The sequence below is a fragment of the Lepisosteus platostomus genome, chromosome 17 (assembly GCF_059453375.1).
Source record: "Lepisosteus platostomus isolate fLepPlt1 chromosome 17, fLepPlt1.hap1, whole genome shotgun sequence".
Classification (NCBI taxonomy): domain Eukaryota; kingdom Metazoa; phylum Chordata; class Actinopteri; order Semionotiformes; family Lepisosteidae; genus Lepisosteus; species Lepisosteus platostomus.
The window spans coordinates 14,390,438-14,409,578 of NC_142627.1; the positions used below are offsets into that span (position 1 = coordinate 14,390,438).

Genomic DNA, 19,141 nt, shown 5'->3' on the forward strand with positions numbered 1-19,141 from the left:
CATAATCAGTATTACACAATTTAAGAACTTGTAGTAAGGACTTTATATGATTGAATTACAGGAAAGCTTTTTCCCCTCATTATATTTTTTAAAAATTGTATTTTTAAAATTACAATACAATATATAAAACCCATGGAACCCATGAAGCTCTGTATTTATTTATTTTGATCAGAAATGCAAATTATTTTTCATAAATATACTGGGTACAGGTGCTTTTAATCTGTTTGATGAACCTTGTTTTTTCAGATGACAGGCTTTTTGAAATCTCAACACGCAATTTAAGTCTTCTCTCATATTCATTTGTTATGAACATGCATTGAATTTTGCTTCTGTAATTCTCAGAGCTCTAAGGCATAGTTCGGTTTTCTGTGTAAAACATTCTGTCAAAAGTCACAGACGATCTCCAGTGTGAATTTGACTCTTGGTAGGGGAATGTGCGAGGTTGTGAGCACAAAGAGACCACTGGCATTTGAATCTGGGGGGAGTTGTACTGTCAACCCAGTCAATATGCACTGACATGATGTCTATAGAAAGGTTGTGTTGCAAAACAAAGGCAAAGCTTTAATTTTAACTTGGGGTTTTAACAGATTTGCACAGCATGTTGTATTTCTATGTGCAAAATAATTAGGCAATATACACAGGGGAAAAGATTTACACAATAACAAACATTCATGCGCCTCACCACTTTGGCCTGAAGCAAATAGCAATAAAAGAATTTTAGCAAAGACACGTATATTTAAAGAAAACACAAGACAAATCAAGAAGAAACTCGACTAAGCAAGAATAATAAACTGTGTGAATATAAAAAAAAATATTAATGCAAGATTCTTTTAGCCTGCTGGTGTAGGACATTTCACCTTGCTAAAAAGACTAAAAGAATGGAATCTTTTATTAGTTGTAAAGAGAGAACACTAAAAAAGGGACAGTATTGAAGAATTAAAAATCCTCACTGGAATTGATCAAGTCAACTCAACAGAGTTCAGAATGAACAGTGAAAAACAAGCCAGAAGACAAGCTTCCCGGCCATGATGTTGAAGCTGATATCCTGGCTTTTTTCAAGAAATGGTTGGAAGATATTAACTCAATGACCTACTGGTAGCTACATGAACTAAATGGACCACATGGCCTCTTCTTTTTTGTACATTTTCTTATGTACACATTTTTCTTATTCTTAAAATACAAACTCTAAAATTTCCAGGCAGCAATTTAATCCATCCATTGGTTATGGTTAGGTATGAACAAGGAGAAGTTACATAAACTCATTCTGATGCATACAGAAGGATCACCTTCAATAATCCGTAGATAATCCATAGATTCATGAATACATAAACTTAGATAACTAAAACATAGCTGGTAGCTGTAAACGGAGATATTACCAATTTGCTGGTACAAATATATACAGTAGGCTCATACAGTATATAGACTTTCTAGTTTTTCTAACCTGACATTGCTTGTTTGTTGTAAAAACTATTTACATTTTAAAAATACCTATTTTGCCTTTTGTCATTATCATTTTTTTAGAGTTTAACACTAGTTTTACAACTTTGAATCTCTAAATGAGTTTTGCTTTGGCTAATGGTGTATTATGAGACTGTAGAAAACTAAATGAAGATAAAGGAAAGCAGGAAACTTTTTTGTACTGAATATTCAACATGGGGGGATATAATAACAGATGGGACTACAGACCATTCTTTCAAAGCACACAAGAACATTATTTTTTGTGTTGTAAGACAATGGTCCTTTTCCACAGGTCTGAAATCTTGTGATCTGATTTAATTGAAGGCTTAGACTGCCCTCACTGTGTCCAGAGAGGTGAAGCACCTTAGTGCTGATAGAAGTGTGAGAGTGAAGGGGTTATTGAACACAACTAACTTATTGCAGTGCTCTGATTTGTTTTGTTTTTTCTCCATAATTCTTTTGGGTCAGACCTTCTCGTCTGACTACATTCACCAGCAGTTTCAGTCCTCTACAAACCTGTAGCCAAAATTCCAAAATACTGTACAGTATACAACAAACAATGCAAAAAAGAAAACTAGAGTGAAATTTGCTGCACTAAGCAACCACTTATTCTAATGCTTTTTTGAATTGTTTACTTTTTAAGCGCCTTTTCTTTGTGGTTGACAAGGTGACTAATCTATCAAAAACAGCGGTTTCCTGATTTATAATCAGGCGGGTAGTGTCTGCATTTTCTCATGCCAGCAGGAACAGAAGTATAACTCCTCAGAGCAAAGACTGTTAATTGGTGGGTTTTCTGTCGTCTCGGCTACATTTTGAGGTGTGAACTATGAAAGGATTTTAAACTGATAGAAATGCACTTTTCAGATGTGAAATACCAGGTGGCAAAGCTGGGAAATCCACAGAGGTTAAGTCTAGTGATATGGTCCAAAGAAAGTAAATTATGGATTTGTGATAGATGAAATTACATGCCTTGGGTGTTTTGTAAAATGTATGCTTAGAATTCAAAATCTTAATATACAAAGTTTATTTTTGTAAATATGTGTATGAAAGTGCTTTGTACTACCACAAATTCTTCCTTTCAGCCTTTAAGTTTCCAGCATCTTTTATTTAAATCTTTGACTTTTAAATGGTGGGGTACTAATCTAGTAATGCAAGATCATCACTAAAAAGCATTAATATCTTAATGTAAGAGGTAACATACTGTATCATGGGTTACAAGTAATATGCACGTAAGAGACGATAAACTACACATTATTTACACCTCATTCATAATTCAAATAACATATTAATATATTCATGCAAATATTAAATATGATATGTTATAAAAGCCTTCCCTAGAAGCAACAATTGTTCTGATAAGGGAAGTTGAACTGTGATCTTGTGGTTACAAAGCAGAAATTGAAATGAAATAAAATGCAAATAACTTATATCAGGTAAATAGACAATTGAAAGTTTTTTAAACTGTTTGCCATTCTGGCCCACCTTGTTTCTTAACACTTAATTCCCTACCTGTGATGTTAAATAGCTAAAAGTTGCTAATAGTAGCTGGTTTAAAATACAGCTTACAATATTGTTGCCTTTTTAACCAGGAACCAAGGAATAAGAAGTATTTTAGTAGCCTTTGTAATTGTAAACAATTACTATTAACTCACTTAAGAAAAAAGGTTGGGAAATGGGACATAAAAAACAGAGCGAAAATATTTCTGTTATTATTACAAGAAATTAATAACTTAAATTGTGTAGGAGATACACCATTTCTCTGTTTGATATGCTGAGTTGCTTCATCACCCCAAACATATTTCATTTAAATGGCTAGACAATTAGACAATTGTTGCTGACATCATGACAAGGGAAATGTCACACAAATTTTGCTACGAAAGTATTTCAGTAAAGACAAAGTATCAGATTGAAGGAAGCATTTATTAAAGATTTAACAGCCATCAGGGAACATAAGAATAGTAATATGGACAAAGGGTATGCAGTTTCATAGAACCACTTTCCCTGCTGCCCAGTAGGATAAAATGCAGCAGTAGTGTCATCCATTCATCCCTTGGTAGGGAGAGCTTCATCCCTGAATTTAAATTAAATTACAGATATAGAATTGAATTATTATTCCATGTATCAGAGAACAGAGAGCTTTTTTTCTTTACACAATCACTTCGAAACACATACAGTATTTTATCACTGCTTAAACCAAAATAACAGTGTAGTATTTCAAAGATTTCTATCCTGTATATAGGTAGGTGTTTATTTGAAATGCCATTCCCAGAGGCATGAACCGCGTTAATTTCAATAATTAATTAAATGATTTACAATTGCAAAACCACATTAGTACTATATGATACAAAAATAAATAGTTTAAGATTATTACTTTGTAAGTGAAACTCAAGCATTTCAACACGTTGATAGTATTCATAGTTTGTTAACTTAAAAACGTTAACAGTAAACAAGTTAAGAGTAGGAAGGAAAAGGTGGATCACATGAATATTGTTACACTGGTTCTGAGATTTCAAAGTCTTCGAGATAATTACTGTACACTATGGTATGATCTTGGTATCTTGGTATCTTAGTTTAGTATTAATCATGCTGATATATGAGTGTGTTCAGGTGCTGGATGTATTTTTTAATGAAGAAGGAAAATACAAAGCAAACAACAACTGTACTCACTTGTTTGGAGGCTTAAATACATTTGAAAAAATACATTGCTTTTTAGATTCAATTAATATTTATTGTTTTTATAAGCGGGTAATTAAAATTTAAAAATGTTAAACACAACAGAAACTAATTTTATTGCAACTTTGTATTTAAAAATTATTTCCTAGATTAAAATTATATACTAGATTTCGACAGATTTAGATACTGTAGATTTTAATTATGAAGAACCGCATATGCACTGTTTAAAATGGTTTATATAAAGATGCTCTAGAGAAATACTAATAATGAATAGTTGTTTCTAAATACATTATGACAATCTAGCCTTTATAGTTTTCAGTTTGTAAACCTGAATTTGTTCTCTTAATATTAGACACAATTCCCTATTAAAAGGTTGACTCTGTCACCAACAAAGAATGGTGAACCAAGTTAATGCTCTCTAAGGTATCATATTAACAGAAATTAAAAGTCTGAGGTACAGTAGTACAGATGAATAACAAAAAGTCAAATCATTTTCTATCTCACTTTAAAGCCTTCATTTCAATATTTTAGATTAGAATGTTTTGTCGTTTATTTTCTCCAATGTACTGTATATTAATTGCACTGGGGCTTAAACACAAACATGAATTAATACAACATTGTGTTGTAAAAAAACAGTTTCATCCAACAGGCCACAACAAGTTATAAAGGCACAGCTGGATCTGAAAGGTACATTTCCGCAGTTTCCTGAGTAATTACAACTGGACAGAAGACCCCTCACTGGTAGTGACGGGACAAAAATATAGAAAGCATTTGGAGAAAAAATCTCTTATGTATATGTCTGTGTTTCCAAGAACGAAGGAAACATGGCTACTAGGGAATGATGGTGGTTTTCCATTAGGAACTACTGTACAGACAAGAAACATTTGGCTAGTTCGGGAGAAAATATCTGGATGTTTTCCAGTTTGTTTTCCACATGTGTGATGAAGCCAGTTCCATTCAAGATTAAAACAACGAATAACATAGCCAAAAACTAAAAATAAATCCAATAGAGTTGAACAGGGGAGAAATGACAGTAAATGTGTTTTAAAAATTGCAAGACATCATATCAACTGATTATTTAATTGTATATCATTGTTGACAATCAGGGTCATGCCTTAATCCTTCGATTCAGGATCCGCTAATGTGTAACACAGACTCCTGCCCATGTTCTCTTTTTTGTCAGCAAGGTTTCAGGTTAATTATCACTGCAACAAAAAAACTCAGAGTAGAGAGCTTCCTTTGAGGTTTAGCCTTTATACCTCAAATAGTTACCATTTGGCAAAATAAAGAACCATATTTTTGAAAGGGTTTTTTTTAGTTGTGTGCTGGGCACATGTAAACATTAAACTGATATACTTCAACTGAAACTAAACCCTTTTGATTTAGTAATATATTGTTCTGGCAGTTTTCACCTGATTCAAGCTCTCTCCCCATACAGTATATTTTTAAATATGAGTTACAAACCAGCTGCAGCATAAGTGCACTGTTCTGAAGTGGGATGATAAGACAGGTAGGCTTTGGTCTTGAAAATTGATGACTTCTTCCGTTTCCTTAAAAATCTGTTTATTTATTTTTTGGATTTGTTTGCTCTCTCATGTATGAGGAAATGGGTGAATATAGCCATTTAATTTTAAGAGGTTTTTTAAGAATTTTGTTTATTCCTGCTAGGCTGGTTCACTCATCACTGACTTATAACAATATAAAATGGCCTGGGATAAGACCATTTAAAAAAACATCAGCTTCTTGTGATGCTTTTAAATGCAAGAAGAAGACAAAGGCCTGAAAACTGTCTAAACTTATTTACATCTCTATTGATTTAGAACCACTCAGGAGGGAGCTGAAGGAGGGGGAGATCATACCTGAATGAAATGTTCCAGCAACAGTCCAGTAAAAGGCCTTTGTTTTTTGCAAAGAAGACACTGTGTGCTTGGGAAAGAGGGGAAAAAAATCACTGCTAAATATTCTAGACAAGTTTTACACAGAGAGAGCAAGAAAGCGTAAGAGAGAGAGTTTGACAGAGACAGAGAGCAAAATCCATTATACGGTCTTTTGCTTTACAAAAAAAATAGTCATAAACTGCACATAGCAAATTGATGATTTTGCTTTATCTCTGTATTATATTGTGCTTAGCTAAATCTAAGTATGTTGATAAGCTCTGCCAAATCAACCTATTGAAATGAAATACATCCTACGTATTAGGAGCCTACCTTTGGAATACATTTCTGGTTCAGCTCCTTTGTAAAACAGCACAAACTGCAATAGAAGGAAGAAATGAACCTGAATCTAGGAGCTCATCATTATACTAATATATCAAACAATATGGGCTTAGCTTAATTATCCCCTTTGAGAGCGGGGAAAACTAAGCACAACCTTCAATTTTACAGCTGTTCCGTGCCTGCAACCTGAATTATTATTTTTAAAAAGTTTATTTATTGTGACCTGTGCCTGGCTTTTATTCATCACTGCAAATCTGTATATTCACAAATGAGGGCTATTCATCTGCAGACTGCCGCATTCTTCAGCTGTCCACTACTGCATCAGCCGCACTCCTTCAGCTTTTGTGCTCATCTCGAAGGCTCTTCATCCGAACTGTTCATCATCTTGATGGCGAAGCTTTATCTTGCTCTAGTGCAGCTGCATTCAGCCTATCAAAAGTGCCGAGAGATACAAGGGGAAAAAAAAGGAGAGAATGGAATGGCCAGTGCCCATATGAGGGATAATTTGTACTTTCTCAATAAATAAGGAGGACAGGCTAATTACTGGCTTAACTAGGGCAGCCTGTGGATCCTCATGTCAAAAGGACTGGCATAATTATTAACCATCAAAGTGCATTCATATTGTAGCACAAAAGAGAGGGCCTTAGCAAATGGATCCTGCTAATAAACAAGACTAAGAGGAGCATTATGTGTCTCCTTGGATGCAAGCGCATTAACACACTGACATAGAGCATAACTCTAGGCCCAGAGAGAAAAAGGGATGATAATTAAAAGCTCCCATTTCCTTTATATGGGGCTAGCAATCTGTACGTGACCCTTAAGGAAGCTCAAGGCAGTCTATTAGTGACCCTGGATACATTGAGGGGGTTGTACATGCTTGAGAGCGCCAAGCCTCAGTGTCATGAGAGGTCACCCAAGTTCGGCCGGAGTGGCGTAGAATGGTCTGGCAAACACTTTTAATGCAGAGGACACCTGGAGGGTCGTGACCAATTTAATGTAGATGAAGTGTGCATACACAGAATTCTATTGAAATCCTTGACAAAAGGATTTTCTTTTTGCTTAAATAATGATACCAAGAGCATTTTAAGGCTCATAATGGTTTTGATAGAGAAAAGGAGTGAGGGAAACAGGACTGAGTTGTGCGGATAGTCTCGGAAGGAATTTGTTTAATAAGAAGTGGGGATACATATAGTATGTTAGTTTAAAGTGTGAGTTTTTACAATTGGATCCTGACATTTTAACCCAGTAAAGATCAGGCCCAATTGGAAGGCAGAAGGCCCGACACCAATAGTGTTAGAGGGGGCTACTTTTTTCTAAAGCAGAAAGAAAAAAATCATGAAACAGAATTTAAATAACTTTCAAAATGATATGGTAATTCTTCACAATAGAGGAAGGGGTTGTGAGAAGTCCTATAAATCTATGTCTGTCCTTTAGGCTGCTGTTGTTTTTTTGTCAGTTCACAGTCATAGCTTTTTTCCTGAGCCTGTCAGGGGTCAGAGTGTTAGGACTGGTTTTCCACATTGCTTATTTCAAGCCTTTTATTGAGATGCCATACACTAGTAGTCTTCTGTGCTCAAATAAAAGAAAACACTTTCTTTGTGACATTCCTTGGCTAGCCATTTGGTTTTTTCCAAACACCATCTGATGTATTTTAATATAAATGGGGTGTGCATTATGTTGGTTTTTCTATTTGTATATTTTGTACTTTCTATATTGTATGAGTTTAAAATATTCTTTTCCATGCTGAAAGCATTTTTACTCTGTATCCTGTAGTATTTATCTGTATCCTATAGATTTCCCATTATGTCTAGAGCTTTGTAAATATACACTTTAGTGGTAATTGTAATCTTTATCTATAAACAGCACGAAACATGGTTTTTTTATATACAATTTCAGCAGCAAGTAAACAAAATAGATACTAAGTTAAATAAAATATAAAGTTAAATTGAGCAAAACACACTCATATATACTTTTCTATTCACACAATTGGAAATTCTGTTATAATAATGAACGTTTTAGCCTTCTCAAAGTTGAAAAATAGGTAAGGGGCTGGAAACTGTTTCCCAGAAGAAAAGTCAAAAGGTCCAGAGGAGGGTCTCTAAAATTGTCGAGGAGGTCTTGAGGAGAAAAGGGTCTGGAGAGTCAAAGTTTGCTCTGCAGACACATTCTCATCCATTCAATATGACCCTGGGACCACTGCCATAATCCTTTAAAGGCAAGTAGTGGGAAAGCAGGCTTCTGAATGTTTGCAGAGGTCTGCTAACATCCTGTGCAGGGGAACCTTAAACCCCAGGTAGTATTTCAGAGGAAACAGGCAGCAAAAACACAGGCTGAAAATTAACCACAGCCAACTGAGGTCCTACCTAGGATCCAGCAGACTCTTCTGAAACCACTTACAGGCATTCTGAAACTTGGACAGTTGCCCGGTGGGTTGATCAAGTGTGATCTGCAAAAGCAAAAGGGCATACTGGACAATCTCTGAATGTGTATACTAAGCTAAACACCATAAACAGTAGTGGATATCGGTAGGAAAACTGCAATTGCAATCTTAAGAATCCCAGATTGGTACAAGACCTCTAATGAAAGGTTTTGTAAGTGGCTGAGGCCTTCCAAGGCATTAATTACAATGAAAATCAGTTTAACACAGGCCACAACTAAATTGGAAGTTTGTCCTCTAGGTAAAACATAGGAAGTAAAAGAAGCTTTAGATTTGATTATATGGCAACGGAAGAAAAATGCACTGTGTGGTGCCTGTTATTAAAGTGCCTTTTTCTCTGGTGTGTGCCTGAGGGATTTTTAATGAAAAATTACTGGGAGACTAAAGTTACAGCTTTATTTTACTGAGTTTACATTTAAAATTTTTATTTATTTATTTTGTCGTAGATTTGTATACCACATTTTATTTTTCTTTGTTTTTTTTTTCTTTCTCTCTGACACAGAAAAGTGCTGTGCCATACAGATAAAAAACGAGACCAAACACCAGTTTTTTTTTTACATTTGAATTAGCTTTTTACACACTATAAGTAATATTAATAACAATTAGTTACTGTTGGTGACATATTGAAAACACCATTGAACGGATTGGAAACACTTATTTTCGTTGCAAATGTGTATTGGAAATTCTCCTCTACATTTCTGCTCAAAGGTGTTTATTATTCCTCAGAACACTTACTATTAAGTTGCATCAAGTGATCCGATGTGGAGAAAAAAAACGACAGAAAAGCACTGTAATAAAGACAAGAAAGATGGATGAAATTATTAAGCATGTCTTAATGAGACTGCTAAGAAATGTTCCTTCAATGAGGATCTGTAAGTCCTCTCCATCACTAGAACACTCTTTCATCTGCTCACCGCAACAATGTGCAGTTAAAATTACCTGAGCAGGAGCAGCCTGTAATAATTCAAACCTTTATGGTTTTAATAAATGAATGAAGAGCAAACAAACAAGAAGGAATTTTACTCTGGAAATCATGGAGCATAGAGCAGAGCATGCAGGAGGCTTGTTTATTTTAATCTCACAAAGAATACGATTTTTAAATAAGCAGTAAGCATTCACTTTTTCTATTTGTAGAAGTGCTCAGTTGTCTTTTTTACCAAACATGGCCTAAGAATATGTTATGTTAGATTTAAACTAAGAATAATATAATATCCATGCAAATGATAATGATGTTATTACTGTTTTAATCTCAGTTTTAAAATTATGATTAGTTGTAGTAAATATTTAATTGATTTGACCCTGTCTGACATCTAACTGTTTAAGTGGATTTGAATATTGATTAGAGGCATTTAATAATTCGGCATGTGAAACCTGAGTTCCACGCAAATCACACATTCTACTTACTGAAAAATGACACATGCTCACACCGCGGGCTTCTGACTAGAAAAGAAAAGGCGTGTCAGTTACCCGTAAAGGCAGGTTCCAGTTGGTATTGGTTTTCTCAACCATCAGTTCTGCAAGGAAAACAATGTCAAAGTATACTGGTTTTGGATCTTTGAAGGCTTTATGCTGGTATGCAACGGAATAAGACATCCAAGCATTAGCTGGCCCACCGATTTATTTCAAATAGACAGGGACTCAGTTCAATAACCCTAAAAAGCCAGCAAAGTTACCTCCCTGCTCTCATTTACATGCTTAATAGTTTTTTATTCAAACAATTAATTTACAGATGCACAGGTAAACGTACTTCTGTAACTGTCAATCTCAATCATAAATAATAATGTATCTTAGGCATTATTGATGGCTTGAAATGCAAAGGTCAAAGGTAGCAGCACACTGTTGGTACTGAATAAATGAGATTATTGCAGAAATTAGTAATTATGTGCATTTTATTTTTGAGCTTGTAATAAGCGTAAACATAATGGCACTTGTCAGACCTGAATACAACTGGACTGTTTTGTTGACTAAAACTGAACCTCTGTAACCTGGCTTCTGTAGCTGAATGGATGACATCTAGCTAATCAGTTTTAATGGATTGCAAAAATTAGAGTATTGTTATTATTAAAAGCTATCGTATAAAAATATGTTTTTATCTGGTAAAGTAGTGACTACTGGCTTTTTTCCACAGTTTTTTTACACTGCAGACAAACTGTATGTAAATTATTAGAACAGAAAGTAACTATAGAAATTGGTGACTATTTTTGAAAGGAATCAGTTGCATTAGTGTCATATGTGAAGCACCTATTAGTGACAACTGCACAGACCTTTCAGTAGAAAATTGTCCTATGCTACCTTTTAAGTATGAAATGCTAATTTCATATTCAGAGTTTTTGAATTGGAGGACTGCATTTTGCATGGGATTTTGTTTAATTTCCTCCTGAAATAGGCATTTGAAAAGCAACTGCCTACAGCCAACTGTCAACAAAAATCAATTGTAATAGCACACAGCCTGTCACTGATTTATATGGTGATGTAGTAATCTTCTCATTTTAGTTGGATGTTTCTTCTTCACACAAAATAGCTGAAAGTCGTGCCAGACATTTATGAATATCGGGAGGTATTATTAGGATGATAATGGTGCAGGATTAAAGAAGTGTTCTCTAGTTCAAAGTGTCAGTTGGATTGGAAAAAGAACAGAGAGACATATCTAGGCCTTTATTAAAAGTGAACTTTCAGCCTTCTCGTTTTTGAAAGATTTCTGAAGGAGAGATAGAATAATGCGATTTAAATTAGTCTAAATATCTACTGTACTGCTGCCTAGTTTTGTTTTGTTTTTTTCTCTGTCAGCTTTTATCACCTTTTTTATAGTTCATCAGCTCAGCCTTACAGGATGAAAATGATATATTTACATAATTTAATTAGTTGCACGTGGTAACCTCAGAATCACAGCAAGTGGAAGAAACTTATTTTCCTAAAACAAAATATAATTAAATGTGGTTTTACATAACTACTTTAAGTTTGCAATGAAATACTTTTAACGGCTTCACAAATTGTAGTACCTATCAAACTATAATAAAAAAAACAAAAATAATCTAAAAACACTCTTTTGTAAAAACAAACTGATGGAAATCTTTACTTCTAAAATGAAGTGTTACTATTTATTTCCATTTGTAAACTGTTTTATATTTCTGTTGTGTACAATGGCCCTTTTTACCTTAGTGAATAGTCTTCACAGACTCAGTAATGTTTAATTATCTATTTGAATCCAATTTAAGTTTAAGTCACTTAAACTTGCTCAAGCCCAATATTCTTTGCCTGATGAAAATAACTTGAGGAACTTGAAAAAATGTCCTGTTCAGCATCAGTGTTGTTTGCATACAGTATGTCCCATTTGAAATGAGCTGAAAAACTATGTTGTTCAAGCATGTGTACTGTACACATTCCTGTAAAAAATGTATCCAATTTGCACAAATGCTAAGGATTATGATTTATTTTCTACATTTGCCCTCTCAATCCCTATAACCAGGGGGACCCTGCTGCCAGAAGACCATTCCTTCAATCAGTCTTGTCCCATAGGGATTGTGGGCTGCCAGACAACAGTTCAGTTGTCCACTCAGGGACAGGTTTGCTGAAGAAAAGAGGGGTTTTATTTTTTTTGACACTGTTGTCCTTCAGCCTATTGATCGGTCTAAGTAAGCACATCCCCACAATCCCTGCTAATAGAAACTGAAGTTCATGAGCCTTTGACTGCCAATCTGAAATGTAGACAGATTGGTCTATAAGGGCCACCCATCTTACCTTTTCAATTTAAGTGTTAGTGTTTATCCCTTCTTCACAATTCTTTGTTCCATTAATTTATGTTAAAGACGCTGTAAACACTGTCCAAAAACTCCTTGAGGTCGGTTGAAACAAAGTAACTTTTTGCCATGCATTACCTTGAAATCAGTGTCCCTACTGTATATTTAAAAAATCTGACAATGCTATTTTGACTAATGCTGGTCATTAGTACAGTTTTCAAACTTTATTATAATTCCCAAGTTGTTTAAAGTATATTACATACCATGACCCCCTTTCCCAATATGTAACATAAACAGCGTGTGTTTGCACAGAAAGCACACTGCAGGATTTTCTCTTGCCACTGTTTCAGATGAAACACATTTCTCATTTTCAAGGAGGTTCAGACACTCACACACCCACTACAATGATTCCTGAGGCTTTTGGACACAGAAGGTGGCACAGACTTCAGGTGAAGTGATATATTTTCATCAAATCCGCCATATTTCACATACTGTAGTAGACAGGAACATATTTACACATTTGGAAGGTTTTTAACAGAAAGTATTTAAAATATTAAGTTGAAAAATACTTTTCACAATTTCAATTTCATATTGTTTCTGAAATCCTAAAATGTTCCTACCAATATGAAGGTAATAAAAGACCAGAGAGATGTTTTTTATCTTTGTTGATAAAACATGGAAGAATCTCAACCTATCTATAAAATGTCTTATAATTCAATGATTCTCCTACCAAAACCTAATATTCTGAATTGATTAATTTGAGAACATTTCCAGTTCTCAGCAAACCACAGGGACAGCCAATAGATGTTAGCTAAAACAGATTCAAGTAGTAAAATAACTCAAGTAAATTAATATTAAGAGTTTATATTGTGATAATAACTAGAAACCTAATTTGATAAATATTTTTCATGACCTGATCTGTGAATTATATACATAAAGTGTATACATACATACAGTATATCACAGAAACTCTTCTTTTAATTTCAAGATTAATGTGCATTACATTGGATAAATTTGACAAACAAATGAATTTACAGAAATATCTTAGTAAAATAGCCAGTACATGACTATTTGTTTATTTCTTCTTGAAGGCTATGGACATAATTTATATGTATTTCTATAAGGACTAAATATTATTTAGAAAACAAAATACAATCCTTCTCTTATCTGTTACCCAAAAGCGAGGTTGTTCCCAAAACAGCTTCTGATCAAGATTTGTTAGATCTTGGCATTACAAAACACTGCTGGTACTATAGGAAATCTCAGTTATTCATTAATAAAGTTTATTTGAAAAATGCAGTTTTGTCTTTACGGTATTATTTTAAAAAGATAAATAACAACTGAAATAATGCCCATCTTTTGTGCTTCACATTTCTCTGTGTTAGATTTAAAAATTACACTTTTCATAAAGGAGAAAAAGCGCATAATATTTTACCATTTTATTTCAGATCAGTACCCATGTCAACCTGTTATTCTATGCCATCTGGAACAGTCTAGTATAAGTACCTTTACAGTATTAAATCAGTTGGACACCAAGAATGTTTTCTTTTGTTATTTAAAAGAATTCTCTTCTACCCTCTGACAACCTATGCCCTGGTGTGCTATAAAAGTCTCAAAGTGCATACCTTGTCATGCATTATTACTACATTTAGAATCTAATGTTAAGCAAGTTCATTTTATGGAAAAATGTGATATGACTATACTTAAGAAAATAGAATCTATTAAATTTGCATTTAAATATTTGTTGAGGAATATCTGAATATTGTAAATATCATACAAGTTGCCTTTTGCCCCTTCAAGCCACTTACCAACATAGATCTTTTTCGACATCCTAATTTACAGAAAAATAAATGCTACTGTATGTTCCGATTTACCCACTGGAGAGTGAAGTTTTCAAACTATGCTGTAATATCCACCAAGTTTTAATAGATTTGCCTGACTGTGAAAAGGCAGTATGAACAATGCTGTGTTAGGAAACAAAACTAACAATCTCATTCATTTAAAAAATGACAGCTCTTATGGGCAGAGAGAGTTCAAGCCTGTGTATAGCTTGTAAGATGAATTGAAGTAGGTTTAAGTAAATGGCATAGCATTCACATTGAAATTCAGATGCAAACAAAACAGCAGAACATAAAACAGCATTCAATAAATGATACAATAGACTTCTTTGTTGAGTTTGAGTTTATCTTGGTCCTCTGTATTGGAATATCCTGAACTAAAAGTTGAATAATTATCAAGGATGATTATAAAGTCCAGAATTACGAAGTAATGAAACAGAATTGTGCTTGTCTTAATTTATTCTTTAAGTACTACTTGGGGGAATAAGATTAGGCACATAAATCAAAGCACAAAGATTTTGCAAAGTGATCAAATTTACTCTAACAAGTAAAAACATACGAATATAAAAAAGGTTGTAAAGGAAAAGAAGCCATTGGGCCAATCTTGTTTGGTAGTTTAGTGGCTAAGGGAATCTAAAGTTTCATCCTGTCATTTCTTGAAGGAGCCCAGAACATGGGCCTCACCCAAATGGCTGGGAAGCTTGGGAAGCTTCTTAGCATAAAGAAATATTTTCTATTTTCTATCCTAGTTTTCAATTGTGGTCCCATGTTCTTGTTTCACTTTCGAGTCTGAAAACATACCGTAGGTTGATTCATTCTATATCACTTTAGATTTTCTATTTGGATAAAGTCTTCTCTCATTTTCATTTGTTCTTTACTAAAGACAAAGATTTAGAACTTTTAACCTGTCCATATGTGACAATCCCCTCAAACCTGGAATCATTCTTGTTAAGAACATAACAAGGCCACAAATATACAGTAAGGAAGTCATTTAGCCCTAACTAGCTTTTCTGGCTGCTAATAACTAATTCTGATCCAGCTGCTTCTATGAACGTATCTGGGGCATCAGGTTCAACAAACGGCTGGGTATCTTATTCCAGATTGCCACAGTCCTTCATATGAGAAAGTGCCTCCTGTTTTAAATGCACTTCAGTACAACTTCCACTTGTGCCCTTTGGTTTGTATTTCATTGCTGATTTTGAAGCTTTCTATAGTTTTAACATAGAATCCTTGAAGGTTTCAAATACTTAAATCAGGTCCCTTCAAAGTCTTCTCTGTTAAGAACTTAAAAGGTTTAGTTCTTTTAGCCTGCTGGTGTAGGGCATTCCTTTAAGTTTAGGTATGTGTTTGGTCACTCTTCTCTAACTCCAGAGCAGCAATATTGTTTTGTAATGTAGTGACCATTCCTTGATTTAAATTCTACATTTGTGTTCTCATATTGTGACAGTTTGAGGAGTAAAAACACCTCAGAGAAAACTGAGAGAACTGAGGGGAGGACTACAGCTCCCACAATTTTCCTGCTACATCTGGAGCTGGACTGAGGGGCAAAGGTCAGTAAGGGAGTAAAATGTAGTGAGGGACTCATAACCCTTCGCTGTGCTGGGCTATTGGAAGGGCAAAGACAGCCAAACTCACAGACTGGAGAAAAAGAATGCGCTTAAAAAGACTGAATGAAGTCAGGAGCAAACAGAAAGAGCGTTATACTGTAGTTTGGGGAAATATTTGATATACTTTTCAAACTGTCCTGGTTGCCAAGAGAGGAACGTAAGAGAAATTTAATAAGAGCTTCAGACTCATTCAGGCTTTTGTTTTGTTTTTAACCGTGTTTAAATGTTTTGGCAATAAACACTTCACACTTGAGTTAAAACTCCTCCTCATTGTCCAAAAGCTCCTCAGACAGCTTCCGAGGAAGTTTTGTTAATAGCCTAAGGACAACATCTTCTGTTACTCTTCTTTGAACTCTCTCTAGGGTTGTAATATAATTTTTGTGACATGGTGACCAAAACTGAACATTCTAAATGAAATGTTACTAGTACTGTACATTGTAAACTTTGAGAAATTAGAACTGTTTATAAAGATTCTCATGAAAAAACGTTCCTGGAAATCTAAATATATACCATTTTGTATGTTTTAGTGATATCATTTTCCTTGTTTCTTGATAAGATACAAGCAAGTAAGAATCAAATGAAGGTGTAACCATTCAATCTACTGTACATTGGTATTGGTTGCTGCTAGGCAAAATGACCAAGTAATAACTTGTCCTCACACAGAAATACTTTATAAGACATTCAGCAAGTACATTTAACACAAAAAAAAAAGAAAAGTAAAATACTGTACCTTTGCTGTAAGTGTAAAACAGTTTTTAGTATATTCAATCTGGATGACTCATGGATTGTAGATAATACCATTGGTTGTAACAGTATGTTTTGGAGCTGAAGACGGTCTTTAGTTGCTTGCCCCAAATTCAGGGTTATTGTAGAAAAAGAAACTTTCTTCTCTTTCTGCATATTTTCAAAGATGAATGTTTAGTAGTAAAGGATCGATACTGAGCTTGGTGAAAGGTCAGACAGAAGTTAAAAAAAAGAACAGTAGTGTCTACCTGCACCCATACAATGTTTAATAAAAGGAAAGAAAGAGTGAGGGGCAAGCTGTTGAAGTGAGACACACACTACATAAATACAACACGACAGTGGAGGATGTTCTTTCCATAGTGATTTGCTGCAAGTTCGTATCCTATAAACTGTTACAGGTGATGGAGCATAATAATAATGAAAGACTATTTTACTGAACAGCGTTTCTATGAATAATTTTGCTGCAGTGTTACAAATAAAACTGCGTTCAGCAGTATTTATTCAAATACCTCTGGTAACTTCATGAGCAATGAACTTATGCAGAACACACTCGAAAGCAATATTAGGCATGCATGCGCCAAGCAACGGCATCCGTCACTTTTATAGGCTTGGTTTTGTGAATTCTGCGGATTTTGAGAAATCAAATCATTTGCATCAGGCAGCTCCTGATAACCTCTGGAGTGCACTTGAAATTCAGCACATGGCCACAGCACCTCCCATCTTGCCCCATTTTTAACTGAAGACCAATGGCCTCTATTAAGGGATCAGGCAGAGACTCTGACAAGCCAGTCAATAACTATGTGAGGTTACTTCATTAATGCTATAATGGCTGATAGAGTGAGGAGTAAAAAACAAGTTCCTGACAGCACCAAATGAAAATGATAGAGATTCTCAAACCAATGCGCCTTCCTTCTGTCATTGTCTGTTGCCTAGCTTATTCAAAATGTGGCATTTATGTATTCAGCCTTGATGAATGTTGCAGGCTTTAAGTACTTTTTTTCTATTTGTAATGCAGCACCGACTGCACATTGTTCTTTTTTATGCAACCTCGTGCTGTCAAGGTTTAGCGGGCTGAGAGGTTAGAGGTAGTGGCTAAATGGCTTTCTGGCACAGACAGTTAGTTAGGCTGATCTGTGACAATGCATCACCAAGGTTTCAGGGGTCAAGGATATGACCATGACAATGGGTATTATTCTGGAGAGTGGAGGAACTGGATGTTGGCCGAATTTTGTGCTCAGGTAGGATCTGCTGACAGTAATTACCCTAAAAGCAATGCACAGCCTTGTTCCTCCCTCTATTAAGTTCCATTGTGATGTTGTCAAGTATTCTTCAGCACAAGGCAGTGATGCATTAATCTTGTAGGAGATTCTGTTAGGCTGGAAAGGGGTTAGTAATTTTTTTTGCCGATCACAATATGGGAAGAGATAGCTTTTAGTCTGTGTGATTGTACTGTAGTGATGAAGTAGCAGGAGTCAGCAAAACTGCTCAAATATAAAGGATCATGTCTGAAGGAAACTCTAAAATAAAAAGTGCCAGCTGTTGAAATGTTTAGTTTCAAAAGGCTTCAGTGGGTCAGAGTTACAGTATATCTTACAAAATCTGTTATGTTTTGCGTTTCTGTTTCAAAAATAAAGGTTCTGCAAGTGATGAACATATGCAGGTATGGTGCCGCTCTCAGGTAAGAAGAGGATTCTAATCCAATTATAAGTGGTGACTTGCATCATTTCTGGGTTGTGAGGGAAAAAAAAGATGACAAACATTTTTTGTATTTTTGAGATTTTGCAAAAACATGTTAGGGTAACACCTTTTAAAGCAGACTTATTGTAAATATAAAATGCTAAATTAAATAATGATTACTTTAGTTATATTTGAATGTTACACTCTGGTAGTTTCTGACAGGAGATTTTTTCCCCTCAGTAAAAACTTGTTTGTTAATATACCTAGAGTACTGCAGATCCCTTATACGCAGATCTAGGCTGAACTATAAAGTTAATGGAAGCCAACCATGCCCTTTACTAGGTACTACTTTATGTTCTCTTCTCTGTTTTGAGACTCTGAAGCAATGAATGCTTTGTAGCTTTTCTGTCACATAAACTCCACATTTCACCTTCTTATTATAAAATAAATAAGTTACACAGACATCAAATTTGATAGGAACAATAGTATTAGGTTTCTCCAAACTCTTAATTGACATTCTGTACCTAGTCTTTCTCTTGCAGGAGCAGCTGTACTGGATGCACCTATATTCTTGTCTGAGATAAAAGAGGAGGTAAAGAATATGACAAAGGGTAAATCACCTGGTATTGATTATTCTCCCTGAATGTTATTTTAATTTGTGCCTCAAAACGTTTTGGGACATTTTACTCCTCTTAAGCAAGAAATGATACATACAGTACTACCAACAACAATTGTGAATTCCTATTATTAAAAC

The 19,141-nt window shown here is 34.7% G+C and overlaps 1 long non-coding RNA gene across 8 annotated transcripts in view; it reads right to left on the reverse strand.

The window, feature by feature from the left end:
- LOC148646213 (uncharacterized) overlaps nt 1-19,141 on the reverse strand; it is a 460,577-nt gene that overhangs the window by 102,468 nt on the left and 338,968 nt on the right. For 4 of the 8 annotated variants that reach the window (XR_015927990.1, XR_015927985.1, XR_015927984.1 and 1 more), the window contains 3 exons: nt 10,252-10,298; nt 9,520-9,572; nt 3,537-6,776 (listed from right to left, as the gene is read on the reverse strand). The exons of 1 other annotated variant lie outside the window; for it this stretch is intronic. This is a non-coding gene — a long non-coding RNA (uncharacterized LOC148646213). Of the gene's footprint in view, nt 1-3,536; nt 6,777-8,710; nt 8,794-9,519; nt 9,573-10,188; nt 10,299-19,141 lie in introns of those variants that run through there. 3 more of the 8 variants (XR_015927986.1, XR_015927989.1, XR_015927988.1) reach the window with 3 other exon arrangements.